This window comes from Sinocyclocheilus grahami, unplaced genomic scaffold, assembly GCF_001515645.1.
Source record: "Sinocyclocheilus grahami isolate Dianchi unplaced genomic scaffold, SAMN03320097.WGS_v1.1 scaffold3.1, whole genome shotgun sequence".
NCBI lineage: Eukaryota > Metazoa > Chordata > Actinopteri > Cypriniformes > Cyprinidae > Sinocyclocheilus > Sinocyclocheilus grahami.
This window is the reverse complement of record NW_015505182.1, coordinates 5,467,330-5,482,138: the sequence shown is the minus strand read 5'-3', so window position 1 is coordinate 5,482,138 and position 14,809 is coordinate 5,467,330. Positions and strand designations below refer to the sequence as shown.

At 38.0% G+C, this 14,809-nt stretch overlaps 1 long non-coding RNA gene across 1 annotated transcript in view; it reads left to right on the top strand.

Annotated features, from left to right (window-relative positions):
• The first annotated feature begins 5,116 nt into the window (after positions 1–5,116).
• Positions 5,117–14,809, top strand: part of LOC107582096 (uncharacterized) — an 18,744-nt gene continuing 9,051 nt past the window's right edge. The window contains exons 1-2 of the long non-coding RNA XR_001608902.1: positions 5,117–5,128; positions 9,857–9,860. This is a non-coding gene — a long non-coding RNA (uncharacterized lncRNA). The remainder of the gene's footprint in view (positions 5,129–9,856; positions 9,861–14,809) is intronic.

The following is a 14,809-nucleotide window of genomic DNA, read 5'->3' as shown; positions in this document are numbered from 1 at the left end:
ATCTTGATTATCCCCAAGACTTTTGGGCAAATATTCTGTGGAGCGATGAGACAAAAGTTGCATTTTTGGAAGGTGTGTGTCCCGTTACATCTGGCGTAAAACCAACACAGCATTTCATAAAAAGACATCATACCAACAGTCAAACATAGTGGTGGTAGTGTAATGGTCTGGGGCTGCTTTGCCTTGGATGACTTGCCATAGTTGGTGGAACCATGAATTCTGCACTCTATCAGAAAATCCTGAAGGAGAATGTCTGGCCATCAGTGCGTGACCTCAAGCTCAAGCACACTTGGGTTATGCAGCAGCACAATGATCCCAAACACACCAGCAAGTCCACCTCTGAATGGCTCAAGAAAAACTAAATTAAGGTTTTGGAGTGGCCAAGTCAAAGTCCGGACTTAAATCCGATTGAGATGCTGTGGCATGACCTTAAAGAGTCCATGCGTGTTCAAAAACCCTCCAATGTGGCTGAATTAAAACAATTCTGTAAAGAAGAGTGGGCCAAAATTCCTCCCCAGCGATGTGAAAGACTCATTCCTAGTTATCACAAATGCTTGATTGCAGTTGTTGCTGCAAAGGGTGGCACAACCAGTTATTAGATTTAGGGGGCAATTACTTTTTCACGTACTGCCAGGCAGGTTTGGACAGCTTTTTTCCCTTAATAAATGAAAGCATTATTTCAAAACTTTTAGCATTTTGTATTTACTCGAGTTATCTTTGTGTAATATTAAAATTTGTTTGATGATCTTAATTATTCAAGTGTGACAAATATGCAAAAAAATAAAAAACAGAAAGGGGGCAAAAACATTTTCACAGCACTGTATATAAATAAATAAATATATACAGGTGCATCTCAATAAATTAGAATATATATATATATATATATATATATATATATATATAATTAGAAATGTTTCTTGAGCACCAAATCAACCAAATTAGAATGATTTCTAAAGGGTCATGGGACACTGAAGACTGGCGTAATGATGCTGAAAATTCAGTCTTGCCATCACAGGAGTAAAATGCATTCTAAAATATATTTAAATAAAAAACAGTTATTTTAAATTGTAATAAAAAATTCTTGATATTACTGTTTTTACTGTATTTCTATCCATACCTTTGAACAGCAGTGTACATTATGGTATTTATGAAGGTCATGTTCATGATAATTATATTGAAGTGGCCTTGTATTCCTATCTGCTTCCAGTGCTTTTTTGGAAGTCAGAAGCAGATATCAGCAAAAACACATCTTCATTCAGTCAAATATGGATATTATGTTTTCCAATTATTCTGATTTTGATTGACTTGATATGGAGCTGTGGATCTTATTTATTTATGTACTTATTTGTTTGTTTGTTTACATATATTTATTTATGTTTTTTATATCATGTACCTGTATTTTGGGATGAAATTCAGATGGGCAGAGCAGCTGTGGAGCTTTGCGATCTGCCTCAAATGCACCCAGAGATGTTTTTGTATAAGTATAGCACTATAAGTACAGCAAATTACTGTGTACTGAAAGTATATCCACAAGTACACATATATTTATGTACATTCATGGAGTGGAGTGCATGCCAGATTCTGAAAGAATGTGAAACAGGCCATTGTGTGTATGTGATTTCAAAATTACAGCACTACATCTCTGATTACCTCCTTGTATAGCAGAGATCACAGACTGTGTATCCTTAAGATCCTCAAGTCTATTTTGAGTTTTACTACTCCTTCTCTCTCAGCAGTGTAGTGAGTCTGTGCCATTGGCATTGTTCCTGAGTCATGCCCATCACCTTCTCTAGCTGCTCTCTCAAGTGCCAGATGTGCTGTCCTGGAGACCTGCCAACCCCATTGTGTTGGCACAGCAGGATCTGATGGGAAACTTTGCGTGTGACCATACTCATTCTCAAAGGTAAATTGGACAGTGCACAATTTCCTTATGTACAGCAGTTTATCCACCTGCAACAACAAAAAAAGGTAAATTTACTAAACAGTTGCACCACCTTATCACACAGTAATTCAAAAACTTGCATTTAAATCACAAACCACCCACAATACAGGTTAATCCGGCACTACATGTGCTGAATGGTCCTTTCTATTTAAGTTATAGGCTTACATTCTAATAATATAATTAATGCTTTACTAAAACTTATTTTGAGAAAATGTCCTCTAAAGCTTTTAAACAATTTCCACATATTTCTGACAGAATTGCATTCAATCAAACACACATTAAATAATTTAAGGGGAAAAAAGCCAAATGTTACCTAATTAGATAATGCTGTGTTCAAAAATATTAATTAAATCATTAATCATGCAAATATCAGTTTACATTTCCAAGACAGACTGGAGGATGATGAGATCAGATCTTTGTGGAGCACTGGCTGTTGTCAATTGTGCAAACAAAAATCTAACTGGATTATTACAATTAATACCAAAATGAATGTTTGGAAATGTAAACTGATATTTCCTACTGACACACTACAGCAAAAGATAGAAATAACTGACTTTAAACCAATTTTTTAGCTGGTGAAAATACTAGTGTTCTAATCATTTTGGCCACCACTGTATGTTTCAGCTTTAATAAATGTATCAAAATAACAAAAGTAATTAAATGTCAACAGTTTAATTGACAAAAGGTATTCAAAATGTACAATTTAACTCACACTCTGCAAATGAGTGGGGAAATAAGTTCAAATACTCCATTTAATGTCAAAAAACTTTACATAAACACAAATTTATAAATGAGTCTGGAATTTTCTGTTGCTGTTTGGATGTAGTAAAACACCCACAGACGTAGAAGAAAACATCTGGGTCATGTCGGCTGAGAATTGAACAAATAACCTGGCTCGGAGGAAGATAGGAATCATGTCTTTGTGGCAGTTTTTCTGGTGATTAAGGGATCATACAAGACTTCTTATCCTTAAAAATTGCTGTCGAAAGCAAAAATGCTGTGTGGGAAATGATTATTTGCTATAGAGCATAACAGGCACTGTTTTTGGAATCAGCACTCCAAAATTGGTAAGCAACAAGCAGGCCTGTTGGATTTCATTCTGGATTTCATTTCATGTAAGTAGGCAAAATATAATAATATTAATCATTATAATAACATTGTTTATCATAAACAGTGATTCAACTGTGAAAAGACATTAAATTTACTTCAATCTTTCAATGTCCATAGTGTGTGTGTGTGTGTGTGTGTGTGTGTGTGTGTGTGTGTGTGTGTACATATAGGCTATTTTGTAGCCTACAGTTATTTTTTCTAAATAACAAAATATGGACATTGAAAGACTGTAAATGCAGAAGTAAATGTAATGTCTTTTCGTGATTGAATTGCTGATTGGGCAATTACATGAGAGATAATAAATTTCCGTGAGTTAAAGCATATCTTTTAACATACCTTCTGATGTTAATTTATTTGTTAATTTATGTTGCCAATTGACCCTTCGCAAAGACAAGCCATAGCACTCTCGTTCAGTGAAAAATACATCGCGGAGCAAAGAGGACAATGAAAATGTGCTGAAAGACAAGACAGAGCAGGTTACTTTTAGTATGAAACAAAGTCTCATCTTTCAAATTCTGTCATTTTTTTAAGAAATTCAAACAATAAATACTGTTTTGTGGCTCTTTAATGTGTCGTGACAGGTCGCTGTTGTGCTTCAGTTTAAGCAGCGCGTGAACCAATCATCTCTTCCTCTTTACTAGTTATAGCATTAAATAAACATTAATGAACATCAGAAGGTATATTGTTTCAACCACGGAAAGATGTCAATGCACAACATTTTTCAAGATCAAGTCCACCTGCGTTAATCTACTCTCCAGTCTGGTTTGTTTGCAGGACAAAATGTCGGATTTACCATTATGATAGGTCAGATCACCCGTCAATTCCAGCGATGTTTCACACTAGATTTAAAAGCATCAAAACAACATTTATGTTTGAATTTTTTAATAAAATGTACATAAATAATTTTAAAGCTTTCATCAAAATTAACAATCAAAATTCAGTTTTCGATAAAAGTCGCATTACTCAAAATGAATGCGTCACGCTTTTTCGCCATTGCCTGATTTGCATAATTCCTCAGTGACTCGGTTGCTGAAACAGCAAATAGCAAGTGCAAATAAACTGGGCTATCAGCGGGCACAAATCGTTATTAGTAAATTCCTACATTTCACAGTCCAGGTGGCACACATTCATAGTCATGGACACAAATTCAAAAACAAATCATCTCATGCACTGGAGGACACATGCAATTCCATTACATGCAGATATACTGGCAAAGGACGTGCACAAGTGAACACACAGTCTCCATCCCTTCCTCTCTGTCACACTCACGCACACACACTCATCCTCTGATGAGTTCAATCCTTTGCTGTTACAGTCCCTGAGGAGGAAAGTGGAAGTGTGTGTCCTAAATGATTGGCCTATTTGTGCAGAAAAACACATTCTTTCATTTGCCTAACTCTTTCACGGTGCTTTGTTGTTGTGTCAGCTTTAATTTGGATCTGTAAACAGGTTAACGCTGTCTCTCTGCTTCTTTCTCTGGCCATTGACTAAGTAGCCACACCGCCTAATTAAGTCTTAAATGGTCAACCCTATACTTTCTCCATTTTATGAACTGTAATTAACCTTTAACATTCAAGCACTCTGTCTTTCATCTGCTCATGCTCATTGGGGAATCTGCTGAATGACTGTGATGTTTATTGTTCTGAAATCAAAGGAAACTGCTCAACAGCTCAGAATGAACTAGACATAAAAGTGACTATGTATAGAATTTATATTTTAATGTAATGTTTCTTATTTTAAGATTTTTAGTAGCTTGGTTTAATATCTGTAATTTATGTTCGGTTAAAGGAATAGTTCATCCAAAAAAATACAATTCGTTGTCGTTATTTACTTATCCTTATGTCTTTCCAAACCTATGTCATTTTTTTTTCACAGAATGCAAAATTATCCTTCTTTAATGAACTTCTCATTACAACAACACAACATCTTCTCAATACAAGTGACTGCAACTGTTAAGTTGCAAAAGAACACCAAAAGTACCATCAAAGTGGTTCTTGTGCACTTATATTCCAAGTCTGAGGTCAAATATATATTGGTTTGTGTACAAAATAAACATGAAGTGAAGTGTGCTTTCCGGTCTTCCAAAATAAACATAGATTTTTTTTGAGAAACATTTATTAAACAATAAAAGTGACGTGTGGCCAAGTATAGTGTCCCATTCTCGGAATTTGTGCTCTGCATTTAACCCATCCAAGTGCACACACACAGCAGTGAACACACACCTGGAGCAGTGGGCAGCCAATGCTGCGGCGCCTGGGGAGCAGTTGGGGGTTCGGTGCCTTGCTCAAGGGTCTCATCTCAGTCGTGGTATTGAGGGTGGAAGAGAGCGCTAGTGATTCATTCCCCCCACAGACAATCCCTGCCGGACCTGAGACTCGAACCTGCAACCTTTGGGTTTCAAGTCCAACTCTCTATCCATTAGGCCACGACTGCCCCCTTGTAAGTAGTCTAAGTGGGTCCTCTGGATGCAGTGCGGGCCACCTTTGCCAGCACATAAATCACATATTTCATTAGTGGCTACAGTGGGGAAAAAATACACTTTTTACACACAAGTACATCCAGATGTATAGGATGAGTTGGCAGGCATACGGCTTCAGTCGTTGTGTGTATTTTGGTTCTTTTATCCAGCTTTTAGAAGACAGCGACAGCTTGATGTAGAACCTGTTTTTTTTATGCATGACCACACTTTCATTAACGACTTCTGTCAGAAATGGTTTGGGCGAATGTCATCTGCACCAGAACGGGATGGAGTGTGTCTTTCTCAGGTTGCCAGATTGACGGACAGACTTTTTGGCACTTGCTAGTAAAATTAGCATAGGTTGTGTATCTGTGTAGTACGAAAACAGTGGGCGTGTAAAACAGAGAATGAGAAATAGAGGATGAAAGCTGCCATTACTACTAAACTTTAATGCATTCAAGTCAATGCTGGCATTCAAGTGGGCTTCACTAGACAAGTATGTGTACATATAAGATGAGTACAAATATTTTCACGTAAAAATCATGATTAATCAATAAATGAATTTTGTTTTTACAATAAAGATTAGAAACATTTAGAAATATTTAGTTTTACTTGGAAATACATCATATTATGGAAGCAATTCCATAATGCGTAAGTACACACACACTTACTTATGCTTCCATAATATGATGTACTTTAGTAAAACAGAACATTCAAAGAGAAAAGGACTATATTACCTGACTAAAACGATCTGTTAGCATTCCCAGTGGCACTTGGCTGCTGGATGACCCTTTAAAGTAAATAGTAGGCCTACATTCATGTTGACTTTAAAGTGACAATAATTCCCTGTTCAATTACCCAATTTGTTGAAAACTCTTTGCCCCATATATAATTTCCCTCTGAATAATCAGTCTTTGCGTTTGTTTAAGAACTAAACAAAGTACCGGAGATAAAAATACGGGATAAAAAAGCACAGCCACAATTCATCTCTCTTCGAATATAATATGCATAATAGGATGAGAAAAAGAGAACTACAGAGTAAAAGAAATAACGTATGCAATGTCACGTGATTAGCAGCACTTGCTTTACTGTTTGCTATGATTATATCTCAAATAGTTGCTGTAAGAACTTCATTTTCCATCTCCAGAAGCGCATTAAAGTAAATATTACCAGATCCCCTGCGATTTTCGTGTTTGGGTTTGCATATCAAACAGAAGCAAAGTATCCACCTCTATATTAGGCCTTTGCACAGTGCAGTAAGTGAATTGGCTAGCAGGAAATGGCAGGTGACATTTGGAGAACTGCCCAGAATGTTAAAATATTTCACACTTTCAGCTCAGCCACTGAACTATTAACTGGACTTTGAAGCAAGAAAAAAGGTTTTCTTAAAGGAAGAGCTAATGTTCTATCGCTGTTCACCTTTGGTTAATAGGTCTGTGCCTGAGTTTAAGCACCATCACTAAAAGCAAAGGTCACTGTTCTCATGATTCAAGTGAAAGGAAAGATAGATTTAACCTGGCAGAGAGCTGATTTCTTTTATCAGAGTTAACATCCTCTGTCTCTTTTATAGCAATAGCTCACCCAAAAATGAAAATTCTGTCATCATTTTGTCACCCTCGTGTAATTCAAAACATGAAATACAGAACTTTTTTCTGTGGAACTCAACATTTTTATTAATGTACCATATGCCTTTTGCGGAGCCTCTTAAAGAAGAAGTTACAGGTCTGTGAGAGCCAGAAATCTTGCTTGTTTGTAGGTGACCAAATACTTGTTTTACAGAGGAATTTACCAATTAATTCTTTAAAAATCCTACAATGTGATTTTCTGGAATTTTTTTTCTCATTTTGTCTCTAATAGTTGAGGTATACCTATGATGAAAATTACAGGCCTCTCTCATCTTTTTAAGTGGGAGAACTTGCACAATTGGTGGCTGATTAAATACTTTTTTGGCCCACTGTATAGTGAAACTTGCTTTCTAAATATCCTTCTCTCTTCAGCTGTTCTAAAATTTAAAAAAAAAATGGCAGGATTTTGTGACATTCACACAATGTGTTTTTGCGTTTAAAACAAGGCACAGGGCAGTGGATTGTGGAGAAAAAATGCAAGACATATTTTTTAAAAATTGAATTTGAGCACTGAATGCCGTGTCATGTGCTGCAAAAGACGAGAGATGCAACCATAACCGTCAAACATGTTTGTATAGAGCATGTTTACATAGAAAAACAATAAGAAAACAGCTTTTTTTAAGGTGGCATATTTAAATATATGTGGAGAGCAGGATTTTGTGTGAATTTTGCTTTGTTTCTCAAAGAATTTTTATGACAATTTTATGGTGCCTTTTTTGTTTTGTTTTTGTTTCCTTTTACTTTACATGATTGGTAGGATTTTTCTTTTTAGCCCACATAAAAAAGAAGCACAGATTTGGAATAATGAGGTATAGGTAAATGATTTACAGAATTTTTATATTTATTTTATTTTTATTCTATTTAACTTTTAAATGGTTAAATAGGATAAAAATAGTTAAATATTTTATTCTAATTACCTTTTCTAAATAATGTTTTTTTTTCACTTCAAAGAAATATCTAGCCCAAATGGCAAATCAGATATGTTAAGTGCTAAGCCAATAAGAAGTATGTTCATCTACAGATCTTAAACACAGCAATCACAAAAGTGCTGCCTCTGCATTCCCATATTAAATGTTCTGGAGTGGGATTTGTGAGCTAGCTTTGACTGGCTGTCACCTGCGATGGCCAGCAGAAGTGGGCTCCTTTGTAGTTAGGCTGTTATGATGCCTGTTCCAGAGCATCTGCGGTTTCTGGGCAAATATCTAAGAGGGCTACTGTGAGCTATTCTCCTTCATTTCCGTCCATTATTTATATGACAGGATTTCATTCGCTGCCAAGGAGCACAGTCGCCGTACCTTGAAGCCCCGTTGGGATTCCCGGTGTTAGGCAAGAGCAAGGACAGCTAGTCAGTCGGTTTCCCCCCTGAGGCTCCGAACCTCCAAACGAACTGCTTCCTCTTCCAGCTGGGAGGAAAAACGAATGGTGATGGAAGGCCTTGAACAGTCCTTGTCTTTCCTGGCTGGCGTTGCCTCAACAGTTCAATGATTTTTGTTTCTCAAAACTCATTGTTCGGGAACCGACGTGTTAAAAGGTATGGCTATAAATATATATCGGAGTTAAAATCATTCCGGAAAGGTCACAAATTGATAATTGAGACTCATTCTGTGGAGCCTAAAGGCCTGATTTGTCCTATTTCTTTTACTCATCTTCCAGACGCTACTGGTACCAGGACCTCCATTTCGTAGAAAGAGGTTATCGAACATGGCTGGCCCTCTCCTCAACCATGAGGGAATACGGAGAGGAGGGTGTTTCCATTGCTATGTAGGTCTAGGTGATTAAAATGAAGTGTTATACCCACAATACGTCTTAATTGAAGCTCCGCCAAGGACTTCTTTCCCTTTCCCTACTAAGATCTCCATTTTAAATCACTCCCTAGTTCCCGTTCTCTCCCTCACCTTTGACAGAAGAACTGAAGTTCTCACACCTGCATTTGCCATCATCATTTGCACAAATGGCATAGAGACAGAGTGAAAATGAATGGATACTAGGGGCATATCCTTCTCTCACCCTCCTTCTCTCTCACACCTTCTGCTCTGATATCCTCCGCATGCGGGAAATGCCAGGGAGCATCTCGTGGGCTTTCTGTATCTAACCCAAATCCTTCACTTTGCTTGAGAAATGGCTGGCTGAGCCTGGCCCAAGAGACCGGTCTGCCCTGCGCCAGCATCGGTTTACTTATTAAATATAAGATCTCTCCGCTCTCTCCCTTTATTTTTTCTCTCTATCCATCTTTCTCTTCATCCCTCACTATCTTCTCCGTCTCAGAGGCTGCACCCGAGCTCCCCAGGAGTTTAGGCCCAGCATTTGTTTGAAGAGCAGTAGAGAGAAGCGGCATTCTGGGAGCTTACAGCAAAGGGGGGTGGAAGCTGGTCGCCCAGGCTGGATGGATGTTCTGTCAGCCTGCTTCTGTGATGTGCCGCCCTATCTGAAAGGCCCTGATGGCGAGATAGGAAGACTATCAACCAGCTAGCTTCAAAGTCCAACGAGCCAGTCTGATCCTCAAGGGGGGCAGACAGAGCGGGGGGAAGAGTGTAGAGGAGACATGGGATGAACAAATGTGAGGAAATGAATAGGACAGAAGGACGTAAGTGATGTGACAAATGGTAATGGCGAAAATAAATTTCACTCTTGAATTTGAATTAAGGATGCTGAATTACAATTCACGTTTGAATCATATAACCTTAATAAATGTAAAGTTTTATAGGCCTTACAGACAGATAGATCTGTTTGTAATGTCACTTATAAAAATATATTTCATTTCTATACACTTCTTTATATTTAATAACTTTTTATGGACCAAGGTGGAAGGACACCTAATTTCTCAAAATGTAAATTCCACTTAAATTCCAATTCAAATACCAATTAAGTGGGAAACAGATTATTTTTCTTTTCTGTTTTTCAAAATCAAAATCATATATGGCATGACCAATTCAAATTTAAAATGAATTACTGAATTCTTCAATTTTAAGGCCAATTCACACCACACTGGCAGACGGTGACAAACGGCAACAGACAGAATTGTCAGGTTTTGTCGGATTAGTGTGTTACCCCTGACGGTGTCTGTTGGCATTGGTTGGTGCTTGTTTTTGCTCAATGAACATGTTGAATCAGAGTTTGTCATCTTGGAACATCTGAGAAGTGACGTGCTGTACTCTGTCATTGTTCTGCATCTGTCGTTACAGTGTGAATTTTCCTTTAAAAGACTGGCTCATTCACAAACTGACAAAACCCACACTACCCACCTGTGGAACCCCATCATTTCTGCAGACAGAAAGATTCCATCACATTAACAACGAAAAATGACAGGAAGAGAAAGTTGCACATCCTTCCACTCATCCCACCCCCTCTACAGAGGTTAAAGTTCACAGCAGTGACAAGTGCATTGAGGCATCAACTTCTCCTCGGATCTCTATCGCCATCATGTCTCTTTTCCATTTTTTCCTCCCTGGCACTTGGATGCTTTTCCATCCCCATAGAAAGACGTCAGGTGCTCAGTCAATTAGGCACAGATGGCGAGATTACAGCGAGAGAGAGTAGGGTGAGAGGGGCCTGTGTTAAATGCTGAGGAACACACACACCAGACAGGAGAAACAGCACTGCAGGGACAATCCAACATGAGAGAGATAGAGAAAGAGAGGGAGAGAGAGAGAGAAAGAGAGGGAGATGCCAGGTCACAAAGGCTATGTGAGAAGAAAAAAAAGAGAGAAGTGCCCCATTGAATATTGAGAAGGGCTGCTATTCCCTGCTTTTCCGGAGGCATGGCCTTGTTGTACCGCTGCAGATGTAGATCCACTAAATGGATTGTTGTGTGATAAGAGACAGTGATCCAGGAATAGAACACAGGCTGTAAAACATTTCATCACACAGAAAATGTGTTTCTTCAGATCTCCTGTATGTACAGATCAGAGATTGGCAGATATTATACAGGAATGTATAACATGCTGTTGATTGCCACAGACAGTAATCAAAACATCAGTCTATAAAATGAAGCAAATATCAGGTTTACTGTGTTGCACATGCAGTGCAAATGTATGGGAAAGGTATTCCAGAGAGTTTAAAAGCAAAAATGTGAAGCTTGTATTATCATCCCCTTTAAGGCTGAATTTTGCCATTTCTGTGGTACTAGTGTCACCAGACTGAATTAGAAAAACAACATTTAAAAATACAATCATAATTTATTTTAATAATGTAGTGATATTTTATTTGCCATCTCGTCTAAAAATGTGTGATATTTGAGCTGTAAATTTTTTATCTTTAATCCTACAGTAGTGTCTAACTTGCAACCATAATGACATATTTTTTAAAAAAGTAATTAAATTAATGTATTCTAATATTAAATTTTTTACCTTGTTTTATGAACTAGGATTAACTGTTCTTACAATTGTATAATATTTATATCTATATCGATATGTATGTACGCTTTTTTAAATAGCCTAAGTATTTGCAAGAAGTGCACACTTATGTGATATATATATATATCATCCAAAATTTGCCCCTGCAGTGATATTAGGAATAAACCTTCACCACAGCTCTGGAATTCCAGTGACTGTAGGATGTGACAGCCAGAGGAGTGGATTAAAAAAGGGAGAGAGAGCAGAGAGAGAGAAAACGATGTCCTAGATTAGGACAGTCGAGCATTTGGAGTGTCTGATTCATCGAGCTTGATCATGAAACAGATCACACTTTATTACATTAAAAAACCATTTAAATGCACATAAAAATAAATGACACTAAAAATGCATTCGAAAGTTGCCTGTGATGGATTTGAAGAAATATGATGACAGAATTTTCATTTTGTGGGTGATCTGTCCCTTTAACAGAAATTATGAAAATCACTCAGTTCCAAATATGATACAAATCAGTCTTTGATTCCCAACCCTACATGGGGGGAGAAATAACAGCATGTTAGGCGATTGGCATTATCAATGCTAATTGATAATCCTACAGTAGTGTCTAACTTGCAACCATAATGACATATTTTTTAAAAAAGTAATTAAATTAATGTATTCTAATATTAAATTTTTTACCTTGTTTTATGAACTAGGATTAACTGTTCTTACAATTGTATAATATTTATATCTATATCGATATGTATGTACGCTTTTTTAAATAGCCTAAGTATTTGCAAGAAGTGCACACTTATGTGATATATATATATATCATCCAAAATTTGCCCCTGCAGTGATATTAGGAATAAACCTTCACCACAGCTCTGGAATTCCAGTGACTGTAGGATGTGACAGCCAGAGGAGTGGATTAAAAAAGGGAGAGAGAGCAGAGAGAGAGAAAACGATGTCCTAGATTAGGACAGTCGAGCATTTGGAGTGTCTGATTCATCGAGCTTGAAGTGCAGCGAAGGTTAAGTGAGATTTAGAAGTGTGTGTGTGTGTGCGTGCGTGCGTGCGTGCGTGCGTGTGTGTGTGTGTGTTCATTCTTATAGGTGTGCACCGGGCCACCAGGACGCAATTAACCCAGCGAGAAATGCTGCAATTAACAGCAGTCCGAGTCTGCGCGCGCACACAAACGGCCGTGCATTTATACATGCTGGAATGCAGTAAATAAGCAGAGAGAGAGAAAAAAAATCAGTTTAAATGTGGTATTAGAGTGCATGCTCGCCGCCTGTCACGTTATTTAGAAAGCACGCAATGTTCTCGCGGTAACCAATCATTTAGCGCTCGACCTGAAACGCTTTCGCACACACACACACACGTGCTTACACGCAGCCAAACACCGGGCTGACAATACCTCATCTATGTTCACACAGACACGGAGCGGGAGTCGGGGGAGGCAGCGCAGCAGCGGAGAAAAGCAGAACTGACAGAATGAAGAGGCCCTAGCAGGAAAACATCAGTAGAGAAGTCATCCCAATGCACGGAAACAGAGCAGTTCCCATGGTGCACCACAGGCTGCCTATCTCTGGGGCTGGAGGCAGGTAATAGGAAGCTGTAATGATAAAGACGGGGAGAGAAGCCACAGGAGCATCTTCCATTCAGCCCTTTTCTCAGAGAGAGAGAGAGAGAGAGAGAGAGAGGGAGAGGGATGAGGGGTGGAGAAAAGACTTTCTATCAGAGGCAGACTTCCATTTGAAAGCTGCGAGTTAGGCAATCTGTGGTCTGGATGAAGTGAGAATGGTGAACATGAGAACCTAAAGAAGAGAGAAAAGTGGATGTGATTGCAATACAAACGTTGACTTAGAACTTGCAACGGGAATCAGAAGGTTATTTAACAATTATCTGAAAACGTTCTGTTCTAATGGGAATTTATATTCCAGGTGCCTGCATTTTAATGCTTCTTTTAATTCAAAGTTCCCATAAATCACTGTTTTGAATGTGAATCTTTAACTACACTTTATATGAACAACCTGGCAGTCAGTTCACCCAAAAATGAAAATTTGAGTTTGTTTTTTCATCTGAACAGATTTGAAGTTGCTCACCAATGGATCATATGCAGTGAATGAGTGCCGTCAGAATGAGAGTTCAAACAACACAATAATCCACAAGTAATCAACATGACTCCAGTCCATCAAGTGTGCTTGTAAGAAACAAATCCACCAATATATTTGTTTAGAGCTGTTTTGGACTGCTTTTGCACATAAATGGTGATGGATCTGTGCATATTTCTCTCCTGATTGAGACAAGCTGACTTTTGCAATGGAGGAAACAATATTAAAGGACTCATATTTTCAAACAAACAAACTGATCCACTGTACATCTTGGATAGCCTGAGTCACCCAGTAACTTGAGATTGTAATACGGATTTGAGTTATTTTGAATGATTCACTAAAAAGAACTGATTTGTATAAGTCATTTGATGGAGAAAGACTGACAACTTGTAACTTAATATGCATTTTCATGAAACAGATCACACTTTATTACATTAAAAAACCATTTAAATGCACATAAAAATAAATGACATTAAAAATGCATTCGAAAGTTGCCTGTGATGGATTTTAAGAAATTTGATGACAGAATTTTCATTTTGTGGGTGATCTGTCCCTTTAACAGAAATTATGAAAATCGCTCAGTTCCAAATATGATACAAATCAGTCTTTGATTCCCAACCCTGCATGGGGGGAGAAATAACAGCATGTTAGGCGATTGGCATTATCAATGAAGGCGTTTTCTCCAACATGCTGTAACTAACAATAGAACTATAAAATACACCAAAAACGCAACAATTACGAAATGAAACAATTTTATTAGTGCGCTGTAATCCAAATCTTCAGAATCCATATGACTGCGAGGAACAGACCCAAATCCAAGCCTTTATTCAGCGATCTTCTTCTCCATCCCAAGCAGCGAGTCCAGTGACCGTGAGCAGCAAAGCCCGCGCTGACTGAAGCGCTCTTTACAAATTCAAATATTGCCGCTTCAAACGACAGGTTTTACGGCAGGATTATCGAACGCTCATTGGCTCTCGCCTGCATTCGTCACAGATTGCGACATGCCGTGTTTCTGGTGAGGTGTGTTTGAATGATGTGCGCGCCTTCACGAGTTCACTGAGTGGATCGGGAAGATGATCTGGATAATATTTTTTTAGCGATTAACAACATAAATTCTGCTCTGGATCACACAAACCTACTGTATTCTGCCAGAGAGTACTGCGGGTGCAACGCATCATTATTTGGATTACATTTAGTACTGCTTTTGACATTTTTGCAATAAATAAATGATT